Source organism: Rhinichthys klamathensis, unplaced genomic scaffold, assembly GCF_029890125.1.
Source record: "Rhinichthys klamathensis goyatoka isolate OS25496 unplaced genomic scaffold, OSU_Roscu_1.1 h1tg000332l_1, whole genome shotgun sequence".
In the NCBI taxonomy this organism is placed as follows: domain Eukaryota; kingdom Metazoa; phylum Chordata; class Actinopteri; order Cypriniformes; family Leuciscidae; genus Rhinichthys; species Rhinichthys klamathensis.
Window position 1 is genome coordinate 113,203 of NW_026606847.1, and position 13,631 is coordinate 126,833.

General features: G+C 47.0%; 24 non-coding genes across 24 annotated transcripts; all 24 read right to left on the reverse strand.

The window, feature by feature from the left end:
- Positions 1–1,205: 1,205 nt before the first annotated feature.
- On the reverse strand, positions 1,206–1,277 carry trnaw-cca (transfer RNA tryptophan (anticodon CCA)). The gene has a single exon. It is a non-coding gene; the product is annotated as a tRNA-Trp (tRNA).
- A 404-nt stretch (positions 1,278–1,681) lies between these two features.
- trnaw-cca (transfer RNA tryptophan (anticodon CCA)) lies at positions 1,682–1,753 on the reverse strand. The gene has a single exon. It is a non-coding gene; the product is annotated as a tRNA-Trp (tRNA).
- A 76-nt stretch (positions 1,754–1,829) lies between these two features.
- Positions 1,830–1,901, reverse strand: trnaw-cca (transfer RNA tryptophan (anticodon CCA)). Its single transcript has one exon. It is a non-coding gene; the product is annotated as a tRNA-Trp (tRNA).
- A 90-nt stretch (positions 1,902–1,991) lies between these two features.
- On the reverse strand, positions 1,992–2,063 carry trnaw-cca (transfer RNA tryptophan (anticodon CCA)). Its single transcript has one exon. It is a non-coding gene; the product is annotated as a tRNA-Trp (tRNA).
- A 588-nt stretch (positions 2,064–2,651) lies between these two features.
- Positions 2,652–2,723, reverse strand: trnaw-cca (transfer RNA tryptophan (anticodon CCA)). Its single transcript has one exon. It is a non-coding gene; the product is annotated as a tRNA-Trp (tRNA).
- Positions 2,724–3,137: 414 nt separating this feature from the next.
- trnaw-cca (transfer RNA tryptophan (anticodon CCA)) lies at positions 3,138–3,209 on the reverse strand. The gene has a single exon. It is a non-coding gene; the product is annotated as a tRNA-Trp (tRNA).
- A 422-nt stretch (positions 3,210–3,631) lies between these two features.
- Positions 3,632–3,703, reverse strand: trnaw-cca (transfer RNA tryptophan (anticodon CCA)). Its single transcript has one exon. It is a non-coding gene; the product is annotated as a tRNA-Trp (tRNA).
- A 690-nt stretch (positions 3,704–4,393) lies between these two features.
- trnar-ccg (transfer RNA arginine (anticodon CCG)) lies at positions 4,394–4,465 on the reverse strand. The gene has a single exon. It is a non-coding gene; the product is annotated as a tRNA-Arg (tRNA).
- Positions 4,466–4,721: 256 nt separating this feature from the next.
- trnaw-cca (transfer RNA tryptophan (anticodon CCA)) lies at positions 4,722–4,793 on the reverse strand. The gene has a single exon. It is a non-coding gene; the product is annotated as a tRNA-Trp (tRNA).
- A 90-nt stretch (positions 4,794–4,883) lies between these two features.
- trnaw-cca (transfer RNA tryptophan (anticodon CCA)) lies at positions 4,884–4,955 on the reverse strand. Its single transcript has one exon. It is a non-coding gene; the product is annotated as a tRNA-Trp (tRNA).
- Positions 4,956–5,211: 256 nt separating this feature from the next.
- trnaw-cca (transfer RNA tryptophan (anticodon CCA)) lies at positions 5,212–5,283 on the reverse strand. The gene has a single exon. It is a non-coding gene; the product is annotated as a tRNA-Trp (tRNA).
- A 418-nt stretch (positions 5,284–5,701) lies between these two features.
- On the reverse strand, positions 5,702–5,773 carry trnaw-cca (transfer RNA tryptophan (anticodon CCA)). The gene has a single exon. It is a non-coding gene; the product is annotated as a tRNA-Trp (tRNA).
- Positions 5,774–6,677: 904 nt separating this feature from the next.
- Positions 6,678–6,749, reverse strand: trnaw-cca (transfer RNA tryptophan (anticodon CCA)). Its single transcript has one exon. It is a non-coding gene; the product is annotated as a tRNA-Trp (tRNA).
- A 583-nt stretch (positions 6,750–7,332) lies between these two features.
- Positions 7,333–7,404, reverse strand: trnaw-cca (transfer RNA tryptophan (anticodon CCA)). Its single transcript has one exon. It is a non-coding gene; the product is annotated as a tRNA-Trp (tRNA).
- A 90-nt stretch (positions 7,405–7,494) lies between these two features.
- trnaw-cca (transfer RNA tryptophan (anticodon CCA)) lies at positions 7,495–7,566 on the reverse strand. The gene has a single exon. It is a non-coding gene; the product is annotated as a tRNA-Trp (tRNA).
- A 580-nt stretch (positions 7,567–8,146) lies between these two features.
- trnaw-cca (transfer RNA tryptophan (anticodon CCA)) lies at positions 8,147–8,218 on the reverse strand. The gene has a single exon. It is a non-coding gene; the product is annotated as a tRNA-Trp (tRNA).
- A 256-nt stretch (positions 8,219–8,474) lies between these two features.
- On the reverse strand, positions 8,475–8,546 carry trnal-caa (transfer RNA leucine (anticodon CAA)). Its single transcript has one exon. It is a non-coding gene; the product is annotated as a tRNA-Leu (tRNA).
- A 256-nt stretch (positions 8,547–8,802) lies between these two features.
- On the reverse strand, positions 8,803–8,874 carry trnaw-cca (transfer RNA tryptophan (anticodon CCA)). The gene has a single exon. It is a non-coding gene; the product is annotated as a tRNA-Trp (tRNA).
- Positions 8,875–9,782: 908 nt separating this feature from the next.
- trnaw-cca (transfer RNA tryptophan (anticodon CCA)) lies at positions 9,783–9,854 on the reverse strand. The gene has a single exon. It is a non-coding gene; the product is annotated as a tRNA-Trp (tRNA).
- Positions 9,855–10,434: 580 nt separating this feature from the next.
- Positions 10,435–10,506, reverse strand: trnaw-cca (transfer RNA tryptophan (anticodon CCA)). Its single transcript has one exon. It is a non-coding gene; the product is annotated as a tRNA-Trp (tRNA).
- A 256-nt stretch (positions 10,507–10,762) lies between these two features.
- On the reverse strand, positions 10,763–10,834 carry trnal-caa (transfer RNA leucine (anticodon CAA)). Its single transcript has one exon. It is a non-coding gene; the product is annotated as a tRNA-Leu (tRNA).
- Positions 10,835–11,090: 256 nt separating this feature from the next.
- On the reverse strand, positions 11,091–11,162 carry trnaw-cca (transfer RNA tryptophan (anticodon CCA)). The gene has a single exon. It is a non-coding gene; the product is annotated as a tRNA-Trp (tRNA).
- A 1,398-nt stretch (positions 11,163–12,560) lies between these two features.
- On the reverse strand, positions 12,561–12,632 carry trnaw-cca (transfer RNA tryptophan (anticodon CCA)). The gene has a single exon. It is a non-coding gene; the product is annotated as a tRNA-Trp (tRNA).
- Positions 12,633–12,722: 90 nt separating this feature from the next.
- Positions 12,723–12,794, reverse strand: trnaw-cca (transfer RNA tryptophan (anticodon CCA)). The gene has a single exon. It is a non-coding gene; the product is annotated as a tRNA-Trp (tRNA).
- Positions 12,795–13,631: the final 837 nt, after the last annotated feature.

A 13,631-nucleotide genomic window follows, 5' to 3' on the forward strand; every position in this document is an offset into this window, starting at 1 on the left:
TTCTGATCTGAAGTCAGACGCGCTTCCATTGCATCATGAGGCCCTGCGCTTCTGTGAAATTGCTGAGCTCGTTATAGGGTCTAGCAACAAGGATTCCTGCATTTTATTAAAGACATGAGCTCAAAGAAGAGATAGTCCCCGACGTGATTTGGACACGCAACCTTCTAATCTGGAGTCAGACGCGCTACCGTTGCGCCACGAGGCCCTGCACTTCTGTGTAATTGCTGAGCTCGCCACAGGGTCTAGCAACAAGGATTCCTGAATTTTATTAAAAACTTGAGCTCAAAGAAGAGATTGACCCCAATGTGATTTGAACACGCAACCTTCTGATCTGGAGTCAGACGCGCTACCGTTGCGCCACGAGGACCTGCTCTTCTGTCAAATTGCTGAGCTCGCCACAGGGTCTCGCAAAAAGGATTCCTGAATTTTATTAAAAACTTGAGCTCAAAGAAGAGATTGACCCCGACGTAATATGAACACACAACCTTCTGATCTGAAGTCAGACGCGCTTCCATTGCATCATGAGGCCCTGCGCTTCTGTGAAATTGCTGAGCTCGTTATAGGGTCTAGCAACAATGATACATGAATTTTATTATAGAGTTGAGCTCACAGAAGAGATAGCTTGACCCCGACGTGATTTGAACACGCAACCTTCTGATCTGAAGTCAGACACGCTACCGTTGCGCCACGAGGCCCTGCACTTCTGTCAAATTGCTGAGCTCGTTATAGCGTCTAGCAACAAGGATTCCTGAATTTTATTAAAAACTTGAGCTCAAAGAAGAGATAGCTTGACCCCGACGTGATTTGAACATTATAGGGTCTAGCAACAAGGATACCTGAATTTTATTAAAGACTTAAGCTCAAAGAAGAGATAGTCCCCGACGTGATATGAACACACAACCTTCTGATCTGGAGTCAGACGCACTACCGTTGCGCCACGAGGCCCTGCGCTTCTGTGAAATTGCTGAGCTCGTTATAGGGTCTAGCAACAAGGATTCCTGAATTTTATTAGAGACTTGAGCTCAAAGAAGAGATAGCTTGACCCCGACGTGATTTGAACACGCAACCCTCTGATCTGAAGTCAGAAGCGCTTCCATTGCATCATGAGGCCCTGCGCTTCTGTGAAATTGCTGAGCTTGTTATAGGGTCTAGCAACAAGGATACATGAATTTTATTAGAGACTTGAGCTCAAAGAAGAGATAGCTTGACCCCGACGTGATTTGAACATGCAACCTTCTGATCTGGAGTCAGACGCGCTACCATTGCGCCACAAGGCCCTGCACTTCTGTCAAATTGCTGAGCTCGCCACAGGGTCTAGCAAAAAGGATTCCTGAATTTTATTAAAAACTTGAGCTCAAAGACGAGATTGACCCCGACGTGATATGAACACACAACCTTCTGATCTGAAGTCAGACGCGCTTCCATTGCATCATGAGGCCCTGCGCTTCTGTGAAATTGCTGAGCTCGTTATAGGGTCTAGCAACAAGGATTCATGAATTTTATTAGAGACTTGAGCTCAAAGAAGAGATAGCTTGACCCTGACGTGATTTGAACTCGCAACCTTCTGATCTGGAGTCAGACACGCTACCGTTGCGCCACGAGGCCCTGCACGAGATAGTAGGGTCTAGCAACAAGGATTCCTGAATTTTATTAAAAACTTGAGCTCAAAGAAGAGATAGCTTGACCCCGACGTGATTTGAACACGCAACCTTCTAATCTGGAGTCAGACGCGCTACCGTTGTGCCACGAGGCCCTGCACGAAATAGTAGGGTCTAGCAACAAGGATTCCTGAATTTTATTAAAAACTTGAGCTCAAAGAAGAGATAGCTTGACCCCGACGTGATTTGAACACGCAACCTTCTAATCTGGAGTCAGACGCGCTACCATTGCGCCACGAGGCCCTGCACTTCTGTGAAATTGCTGAGCTCGCCACAGGGTCTAGCAAAAAGGATACCTGAATTTTATTAAAGAATTGAGCTCAAAGAAGAGACTGACCCCGACGTGATTTGAACACGCAACCTTCTGATCTGGAGTCAGACGCGCTACCATTGCGCCACGAGGCCCTGCACTTCTGTTAAATTGCTGAGCTCGCCACAGGGTCTGGCAAAAAGGATTCCTGAATTTTATTAAAAAATTGAGCTCAAAGAAGAGTTTGACCCCGACGTGATATGAACACACAACCTTCTGATCTGAAGTCAGACGCGCTTCCATTGCATCATGAGGCCCTGCGCTTCTGTGAAATTGCTGAGCTCGTTATAGGGTCTAGCAACAAGGATACATGAATTTTATTAAAGACTTGAGCTCAAAGAAGAGATAGCTTGACCCCGATGTTATTTGAACACGCAACCTTCTGATCTGTAGTCAGACGCGCTGCCGTTGCGTCACGAGGCCCTGCACTTCTGTCAAATTGCTGAGCTCGCCACAGGGTCTGGCAAAAAGGATTCCTGAATTTTATTAAAAACTTGAGCTCAAAGAAGAGATAGCTTGAACCCGACGTGATTTGGACACGCAACCTTCTGATCTGGAATCAGACGCAATACCGTTGCGCCACGAGGCCCTGCACTTTTGTGAAATTGCTGAGCTCGTTATAGGGTCTAGCAACAAGGATACATGAATTTTATTAAAGACTTGAGCTCAAAGAAGAGATAGCTTGACCCCGACGTGATTTGAACACGCAACCTTCTGATCTGGAGTCAGACGCGCTACCGTTGCGCCACGAGGCCCTGCACTTCTGTCAAATTGCTGAGCTCGCCACAGGGTCTGGCAAAAAGGATACCTGAATTTTATTAAAGACTTGAGCTCAAAGAAGAGATTGACCCCGATGTGATTTGAACACGCAACCTTCTGATCTGGAGTCAGACGCGCTGCCGTTGCGTCACGAGGCCCTGCACTTCTGTCAAATTGCTGAGCTCGCCACAGGGTCTGGCAAAAAGGATTCCTGAATTTTATTAAAAACTTGAGCTCAAAGAAGAGATTGACCCCGACGTGATATGAACACACAACCTCCTGATCTGAAGTCAGACGCGCTACCGTTGCGCCACGAGGCCCTGCACTTCTGTCAAATTGCTGAGCTCGTTATAGGGTCTAGCAACAAGGATTCCTGAATTTTATTAAAAACTTGAGCTCAAAGTAGAGATTGACCCCGACGTGATTTGAACACGCAACCTTCTAATCTGGAGTCAGACGCGCTACCGTTGCGCCACGAGGCCCTGAACTTCTGTCAAATTGCTGAGCTCGCCACAGGGTCTAGCAACAAGGATTCCTGAATTTTATTAAAGACTTAAGCTCAAAGAAGAGATAGTCCCCGACGTGATATGAACACAAAACCTTCTGATCTGAAGTCAGACGCGCTACCATTGCATCATGAGGCCCTGCGCTACTGTCAAATTGCTGAGCTCGTTATAGGGTCTAGCAACAAGGATTCCTGAATTTTGTTAGAGACTTGAGCTCAAAGAAGAGATAGCTTGACCCCGACGTGATTTGAACACGCAACCTTCTGATCTGAAGTCAGACGCGCTTCCATTGCATCATGAGGCCCTGCGCTTCTGTGAAATTGCTGAGCTCGTTATAGGGTCTAGCAAAAAGGATACATGAATTTTATTAGAGACTTGAGCTCAAAGAAGAGATAGCTTGACCCCGACGTGACTTGAACACGCAACCTTCTGATCTGGAGTCAGACGCGCTACCGTTGCGCCACGAGGCCCTGCACTTCTGTCAAATTGCTGAGCTCGCCACAGGGTCTAGCAAAAAGGATACCTGAATTTTATTAAAAACTTGAGCTCAAAGAAGAGATTGACCCCGACGTGATATGAACACACAACCTCCTGATCTGAAGTCAGACGCCCTACTGTTGCGCCACGAGGCCCTGCACTTCTGTCAAATTGCTGAGCTCGTTATAGGGTCTATTAACAAGGATTCCTGAATTTTATTAGAGACTTGAGCTCAAAGAAGAGATAGCTTGACCCCGACGTGATTTGAACACGTAACCTTCTGATTGCTGAGCTCGTTATAGGGTCTAGCAACAAGGATTCCTGAATTTTATTAGAGACTTGAGCTCAAAGAAGAGATAGTCCACGACGTGATTTGGACACGCAACCTTCTGATCTGGAGTCAGACGCGCTACCGTTGTGCCACGAGGCCCTGCACTTCTGTCAAATTGCTGAGCTCGCCACAGGGTCTAGCAAAAAGGATACCTGAATTTTATTAAAGACTTGAGCTCAAAGAAGAGGTTGACCCCGACGTGATTTGAACACGCAATCTTCTGATCTGGAGTCAGACGCCCTACTGTTGCGCCACGAGGCCCTGCACTTCTGTCAAATTGCTGAGCTCGCCACAGGGTCTAGCAAAAAGGATTCCTGAATTTTATTAAAGACTTGAGCTCAAAAGAAGAGATTGACCCCAACGTGATTTGAACACGCAACCTTCTGATCCGGAGTCAGACGCGCTACCATTTTGCCACGAGGCCCTGCACTTCTGTTGAATTGCTGAGCTCGCCACAGGGTCTAGCAAAAAGGATTCCTGAATTTTATTAAAAACTTGAGCTGAAAGAAGAGATTGACCCCGACGTGATATGAACACACAACCTTCTGATCTGAAGTCAGACGCGCTTCCATTGCATCATGAGGCCCTGCGCTTCTGTGAAATTGCTGAGCTCGTTATAGGGTCTAGCAACAAGGATTCCTGAATTTTGTTAGAGACTTGAGCTCAAAGAAGAGATAGCTTGACCCCGACGTGATTTGAACACGCAACCTTCTGATCTGGAGTCAAACGCGCTACCGTTGTGCCACGAGGCCCTGGACTTCTGTCAAATTGCTGAGCTCGCCACAGGGTCTAGCAAAAAGGATACCTGAATTTTATTAAAGACTTGAGCTCAAAGAAGAGATTGACCCCGACGTGATTTGAACACGCAACCTTCTGATCTGGAGTCAGACGCGCTACCGTTGCGCCACGAGGCCCTGCACTTCTGTCAAATTGCTGAGCTCGCCACAGGGTCTGGCAAAAAGGATTCCTGATTTTTATTAAAAACTTGAGCTGAAAGAAGAGATTGACCCCGACGTGATATGAACACACAACCTTCTGATCTGAAGTCAGACGCTCTTCCATTGCATCATGAGGCCCTGCGCTTCTGTGAAATTGCTGAGCTCGTTATAGGGTCTAGCAACAAGGATTCCTGAATTTTATTAGAGACTTGAGCTCAAAGAAGAGATAGCTCGACCCCGACGTGATTTGAACACGCAACCTTCTAATCTGGAGTCAGACGCGCTACCGTTGCGCCACGAGGCCCTGCACTTCTGTGAAATTGCTGAGCTCGTTATAGGGTCTAGCAACAAGGATTCCTGAATTTTATTAAAGACTTGAACTCAAAGAAGAGATAGTCCCCGACGTGATTTGGACACGCAACCTTCTAATCTGGAGTCAGACGCGCTACCGTTGCGCCACGAGGCCCTGCACTTCTGTCAAATTGCTGAGCTCGTTATAGGGTCTAGCAACAAGGATTCCTGAATTTTATTAAAAACTTGAGATCAAAGAAGAGATTGACCCCGATGTGATATGAACACACAACCTTCTGATCTGAAGTCAGACGCGCTTCCATTGCATCATGAGGCCCTGCGCTTCTGTGAAATTGCTGAGCTCGTTATAGGGTCTAGCAACAAGGATACATGAATTTTTTTAGAGACTTGAGCTCAAAGAAGAGATAGCTTGACCCCGACGTGATTTGAACACGCAACCTTCTGATCTGGAGTCAGACGCGCTACCGTTACGACACGAGGCCCTGCACTTCTGTCAAATTGCTGAGCTCGCCACAGGGTCTGGCAAAAAGGATTCCTGAATTTTATTAAAAACTTGAGCTGAAAGAAGAGATTGACCCCGACGTGATATGAACACACAACCTTCTGATCTGAAGTCAGACGCGCTTCCATTGCATCATGAGGCCCTGCACTTCTGTGAAATTGCTGAGCTCATTATAGGGTCTAGCAACAAGGATTCCTGAATTTTATTAAAGACTTGAGCTCAAAGAAGAGATAGTCCCCGACGTGATTTGGACACGCAACCTTCTAATCTGGAGTCAGACACGCTACCGTTGCGCCACGAGGCCCTGCACTTCTGTCAAATTGCTGAGCTCGTTATAGGGTCTAGCAACAAGGATTCCTGAATTTTATTAAAAACTTGAGCTCAAAGAAGAGATTGACCCCGACGTGATTTAAACACGCAACCTTCTGATCTGGAGTCAGACGCGCTACCGTTGCGACAAGAGGCCCTGCACTTCTGTCAAATTGCTGAGCTCGCCACAGGGTCTAGCAAAAAGGATACCTGAATTTTATTAAAGACTTGAGCTCAAAGAAGAGATTGACCCCGACGTGATTTAAACACGCAACCTTCTGATCTGGAGTCAGACGCGCTACCGTTGCGACAAGAGGCCCTGCACTTTTGTCAAATTGCTGAGCTCACCACAGGGTCTGGCAAAAAGGATTCCTGAATTTTATTAAAAACTTGAGCTCAAAGAAGAGATTGACCCCGACGTGATATGAACACACAACCATCTGATCTGAAGTCAGACGCGCTTCCTTTGCATCATGAGGCCCTGCGCTTCTGTGAAATTGCTGAGCTCGTTATAGGGTCTAGCAACAAGGATTCCTGAATTTTATTAGAGACTTGAGCTCAAAGAAGAGATAGCTTGACCCCGACGTGATTTGAACACGCAACCTTCTGATCTGGAGTCAGACGCGCTACCGTTGCGCCACGAGGCCCTGCACTTCTGTCAAATTGCTGAGCTCGCCACAGGGTCTAGCAAAAAGGATACCTGAATTTTATTAAAGACTTGAGCTCAAAGAAGAGATTGACCCCGACGTGATTTGAACACGCAACCTTCTGATCTGAAGTCAGACGCGCTTCCATTGCATCATGAGGCCCTGCGCTTCTGTGAAATTGCTGAGCTCGTTATAGGGTCTAGCAACAAGGATACATGAATTTTATTGAGACTTGAGCTCAAAGAAGAGATAGCTTGACCCCGACGTGATTTGAACACGCAACCTTCTGATCTGGAGTCAGACGCGATACCGTTGCGACAAGAGGCCCCGCACTTCTGTCAAATTGCTGAGCTCGCCACAGGGTCTGGCAAAAAGGATTCCTGAATTTTATTAAAAACTTGAGCTCAAAGAAGAGATTGACCCCGACGTGATATGAACACACAACCTTCTGATCTGAAGTCAGATGCGCTTCCATTGCATCATGAGGCCCTGCGCTTCTGTGAAATTGCTGAGCTCGTTATAGGGTCTAGCAACAAGGACTCCTGAATTTTATTAGAGACTTGAGCTCAAAGAAGAGATAGCTTGACCCCGACGTGATTTGAACACGCAACCTTCTGATCTGGAGTCAGACGCGCTACCGTTGCGCCACGAGGCCCTGCACTTCTGTCAAATTGCTGAGCTCGCCACAGGGTCTAGCAAAAAGGATACCTGAATTTTATTAAAGACTTGAGCTCAAAGAAGAGATTGACCCCGACGTGATTTGAACACGCAACCTTCTGATCTGGAGTCAGACGCGCTACCGTTGCGCCACGAGGCCCTGCATTTCTGTCAAATTGCTGAGCTCGTTATAGGGTCTAGCAACAAGGATTCCTGAATTTTATTAAAAACATGAGCTCAAAGAAGAGATTGACCCCGACGTGATATGAACAAACAACCTTCTGATCTGAAGTCAGACGCGCTTCCATTGCATCATGAGGCCCTCCGCTTCTGTGAAATTGCTGAGCTCGTTATAGGGTCTAGCAACAAGGATTCTTGAATTTTATTAAAGACTTGAGCTCAAAGAAGAGATAGTCCCCGACGTGATTTGGACACGCAAACTTCTAATCTGAAGTCAGACGCGCTTCCATTGCGCCACGAGGCCCTGCACTTCTGTCAAATTGCTGAGCTCGCCACAGGGTCTGGCAAAAAGGATTCCTGAATTTTATTAAAAACTTGAGCTCAAAGAAGAGATTGACCCCGACGTGATATGAACACACAACCTTCTGATCTGAAGTCAGATGCGCTTCCATTGCATCATGAGGCCCTGCGCTTCTGTGAAATTGCTGAGCTCGTTATAGGGTCTAGCAACAAGGATTCCTGAATTTTATTAGAGACTTGAGCTCAAAGAAGAGATAGCTTGACCCCGACGTGATTTGAACACGCAACCTTCTGATCTGGAGTCAGACGCGCTACCGTTGCGCCACGAGGCCCTGCACTTCTGTCAAATTGCTGAGCTCGCCACAGGGTCTAGCAAAAAGGATACCTGAATTTTATTAAAGACTTGAGCTCAAAGAAGAGATTGACCCCGACGTGATATGAACACACAACCTTCTGATCTGAAGTCAGACGCGCTTCCATTGCATCATGAGGCCCTGCGCTTCTGTGAAATTGCTGAGCTCGTTATAGGGTCTAGCAACAAGGATACATGAATTTTATTAGAGACTTGAGCTCAAAGAAGAGATAGCTTGACCCCAACGTGATTTGAACACGCAAACTTCTGATCTTGAGTCAGACGCGCTACCGTTGCGCCACGAGGCCCTGCACTTCTGTCAAATTGCTGAGCTCGCCACAGGGTCTAGCAAAAAGGATACCTGAATTTTATTAAAGACATGAGCTCAAAGAAGAGATTGACCCCGACGTGATATGAACACACAACCTTCTGATCTGAAGTCAGACGCGCTTCCATTGCATCATGAGGCCCTGCGCTTCTGTGAAATTGCTGAGCTCGTTATAGGGTCTAGCAACAAGGATTCCTGAATTTTATTAGAGACTTGAGCTCAAAGAAGAGATAGCTTGACCCCGACGTGATTTGAACACGCAACCTTCTGATCTGGAGTCAGACGCGCTACCGTTGCGCCACGAGGCCCTGCACTTCTGTCAAATTGCTGAGCTCGCCACAGGGTCTAGCAAAAAGGATACCTGAATTTTATTAAAGACTTGAGCTCAAAGAAGAGATTGACCCCGACGTGATTTGAACACGCAACCTTCTGATCTGGAGTCAGACGCGCTTCCATTGCATCATGAGGCCCTGCACTTCTGTGAAATTGCTGAGCTCGTTATAGGGTCTAGCAACAAGGATTCCTGAATTTTATTAAAGACTTGAGCTCAAAGAAGAGATTGACCCCGATGTGATATGAACGCACAACCTTCTGATCTGAAGTCAGACGCGCTTCCATTGCATCATGAGGCCCTGCGCTTCTGTGAAATTGCTGAGCTCGTTATAGGGTCTAGCAACAAGGATGCATGAATTTTTTTAGAGACTTGAGCTCAAAGAAGAGATAGCTTGACCCCGACGTGATTTGAACACGCAACCTTCTGATCTGGAGTCAGACGCGCTACCGTTGCGACAAGAGGCCCCGCACTTCTGTCAAATTGCTGAGCTCGCCACAAGGTCTGGCAAAAAGGATTCCTGAATTTTATTAAAGACTTGAGCTCAAAGAAGAGATAGTCCCCGACGTGATTTGGACACGCACCCTTCTAATCTGGAGTCAGACGCGCTACCGTTGCGCCACGAGGCCCTGCACTTCTGTCAAATTGCTGAGCTCGTTATAGGGTCTAGCAACAAGGATTCCTGAATTTTATTAAAGACTTGAGCTCAAAGAAGAGATAGTCCCCGACGTGATTTGGACACGCACCCTTCTAATCTGGAGTCAGACGCGCTACCGTTGCGCCACGAGGCCCTGCACTTCTGTCAAATTGCTGAGCTCGCCACAGGGTCTAGCAAAAAGGATCCCTGAATTTTATTAAAGACTTGAGCTCAAAGAAGAGATTGCTTGACCCCGACGTGATTTGAACACGCAACCTTCTGATCTGGAGTCAGACGCGCTACCGTTGCGCCACGAGGCCCTGCATTTCTGTCAAATTGCTGAGCTCGTTATAGGGTCTAGCAACAAGGATTCCTGAATTTTATTAAAAACATGAGCTCAAAGAAGAGATTGACCCCGACGTGATATGAACAAACAACCTTCTGATCTGAAGTCAGACGCGCTTCCATTGCATCATGAGGCCCTCCGCTTCTGTGAAATTGCTGAGCTCGTTATAGGGTCTAGCAACAAGGATTCTTGAATTTTATTAAAGACTTGAGCTCAAAGAAGAGATAGTCCCCGACGTGATTTGGACACGCAAACTTCTAATCTGAAGTCAGACGCGCTTCCATTGCGCCACGAGGCCCTGCACTTCTGTCAAATTGCTGAGCTCGCCACAGGGTCTGGCAAAAAGGATTCCTGAATTTTATTAAAAACTTGAGCTCAAAGAAGAGATTGACCCCGACGTGATATGAACACACAACCTTCTGATCTGAAGTCAGATGCGCTTCCATTGCATCATGAGGCCCTGCGCTTCTGTGAAATTGCTGAGCTCGTTATAGGGTCTAGCAACAAGGATTCCTGAATTTTATTAGAGACTTGAGCTCAAAGAAGAGATAGCTTGACCCCGACGTGATTTGAACACGCAACCTTCTGATCTGGAGTCAGACGCGCTACCGTTGCGCCACGAGGCCCTGCACTTCTGTCAAATTGCTGAGCTCGCCACAGGGTCTAGCAAAAAGGATACCTGAATTTTATTAAAGACTTGAGCTCAAAGAAGAGATTGACCCCGACGTGATATGAACACACAACCTTCTGATCTGAAGTCAGACGCGCTTCCATTGCATCATGAGGCCCTGCGCTTCTGTGAAATTGCTGAGCTCGTTATAGGGTCTAGCAACAAGGATACATGAATTTTATTAGAGACTTGAGCTCAAAGAAGAGATAGCTTGACCCCAACGTGATTTGAACACGCAAACTTCTGATCTTGAGTCAGACGCGCTACCGTTGCGCCACGAGGCCCTGCACTTCTGTCAAATTGCTGAGCTCGCCACAGGGTCTAGCAAAAAGGATACCTGAATTTTATTAAAGACATGAGCTCAAAGAAGAGATTGACCCCGACGTGATATGAACACACAACCTTCTGATCTGAAGTCAGACGCGCTTCCATTGCATCATGAGGCCCTGCGCTTCTGTGAAATTGCTGAGCTCGTTATAGGGTCTAGCAACAAGGATTCCTGAATTTTATTAGAGACTTGAGCTCAAAGAAGAGATAGCTTGACCCCGACGTGATTTGAACACGCAACCTTCTGATCTGGAGTCAGACGCGCTACCGTTGCGCCACGAGGCCCTGCACTTCTGTCAAATTGCTGAGCTCGCCACAGGGTCTAGCAAAAAGGATACCTGAATTTTATTAAAGACTTGAGCTCAAAGAAGAGATTGACCCCGACGTGATTTGAACACGCAACCTTCTGATCTGGAGTCAGACGCGCTTCCATTGCATCATGAGGCCCTGCACTTCTGTGAAATTGCTGAGCTCGTTATAGGGTCTAGCAACAAGGATTCCTGAATTTTATTAAAGACTTGAGCTCAAAGAAGAGATTGACCCCGATGTGATATGAACGCACAACCTTCTGATCTGAAGTCAGACGCGCTTCCATTGCATCATGAGGCCCTGCGCTTCTGTGAAATTGCTGAGCTCGTTATAGGGTCTAGCAACAAGGATGCATGAATTTTTTTAGAGACTTGAGCTCAAAGAAGAGATAGCTTGACCCCGACGTGATTTGAACACGCAACCTTCTGATCTGGAGTCAGACGCGCTACCGTTGCGACAAGAGGCCCCGCACTTCTGTCAAATTGCTGAGCTCGCCACAAGGTCTGGCAAAAAGGATTCCTGAATTTTATTAAAGACTTGAGCTCAAAGAAGAGATAGTCCCCGACGTGATTTGGACACGCACCCTTCTAATCTGGAGTCAGACGCGCTACCGTTGCGCCACGAGGCCCTGCACTTCTGTCAAATTGCTGAGCTCGTTATAGGGTCTAGCAACAAGGATTCCTGAATTTTATTAAAGACTTGAGCTCAAAGAAGAGATAGTCCCCGACGTGATTTGGACACGCACCCTTCTAATCTGGAGTCAGACGCGCTACCGTTGCGCCACGAGGCCCTGCACTTCTGTCAAATTGCTGAGCTCGTTATAGGGTCTAGCAACAAGGATTCCTGAATTTTATTAAAAACTTGAGCTCAAAGAAGAGATTGACCCCGACGTGATATGAACACACAACCTTCTGATCTGAACTCAGACGCGCTTCCATTGCATCATGAGGCCCTGCGCCTCTGTGAAATTGCTGAGCTCGTTATAGGGTCTAGCAACAAGAATACATGAATTTTATTAGAGACTTGAGCTCAAAGAAGAGATAGCTTGACCCCGACGTGATTTGAACACGCAACCTTCTGATCTGGAGTCAGACGCGCTACCGTTGCGACAAGAGGCCCCGCACTTCTGTCAAATTGCTGAGCTCGCCACAGGGTCTGGCAAAAAGGATTCCTGAATTTTATTAAAAACTTGAGCTCAAAGAAGAGATTGACCCCGACGTGATATGAACACACAACCTTCTGATCTGAAGTCAGATGCGCTTCCATTGCATCATGAGGCCCTGCGCTTCTGTGAAATTGCTGAGCTCGTTATAGGGTCTAGCAACAAGGATTCCTGAATTTTATTAGAGACTTGAGCTCAAAGAAGAGATAGCTTGACCCCGACGTGATTTGAACACGCAACCTTCTGATCTGGAGTCAGACGCGCTACCGTTGCGCCACGAGGCCCTGCACTTCTGTCAAATTGCTGAGCTCGCCACAGGGTCTAGCAACAAGGATACCTGAATTTTATTAAAGACTTGAGCTCAAAGAAGAGATTGACCCCGACGTGATTTGAACACGCAACCTTCTGATCTGGAGTCAGACGCGCTACCGTTGCGCCACGAGGCCCTGCACTTCTGTCAAATTGCTGAGCTCGTTATAGGGTCTAGCAACAAGGATTCCTGAATTTTATTAAAAACATGAGCTCAAAGAAGAGATTGACCCCGACGTGATATGAACACACAACCTTCTGATCTGAAGTCAGACGCGCTTCCATTGCATCATGAGGCCCTCCGCTTCTGTGAAATTGCTGAGCTCGTTATAGGGTCTAGCAACAAGGATTCCTGAATTTTATTAAAGACTTGAGCTCAAAGAAGAGATAGTCCCCGACGTGATTTGGACACGCAAACTTCTAATCTGAAGTCAGACGCGCTTCCATTGCGCCACGAGGCCCTGCACTTCTGTCAAATTGCTGAGCTCGTTATAGGGTCTAGCAACAAGGATGCATGAATTTTTTTAGAGACTTGAGCTCAAAGAAGAGATAGCTTGACCCCGACGTGATTTGAACACGCAACCTTCTGATCTGGAGTCAGACGCGCTACCGTTGCGACAAGAGGCCCCGCACTTCTGTCAAATTGCTGAGCTCGCCACAAGGTCTGGCAAAAAGGATTCCTGAATTTTATTAAAGACTTGAGCTCAAAGAAGAGATAGTTCCCGACGTGATTTGGACACGCACCCTTCTAATCTGGAGTCAGACACGCTACCGTTGCGCCACGAGGCCCTGCACTTCTGTCAAATTGCTGAGCTCGTTATAGGGTCTAGCAACAAGGATTCCTGAATTTTATTAAAGACTTGAGCTCAAAGAAGAGATAGTCCCCGACGTGATTTGGACACGCACCCTTCCAATCTGGAGTCAGACGCGCTACCGTTGCGCCACGAGGCCCTGCACTTCTGTTAAATTGCTGA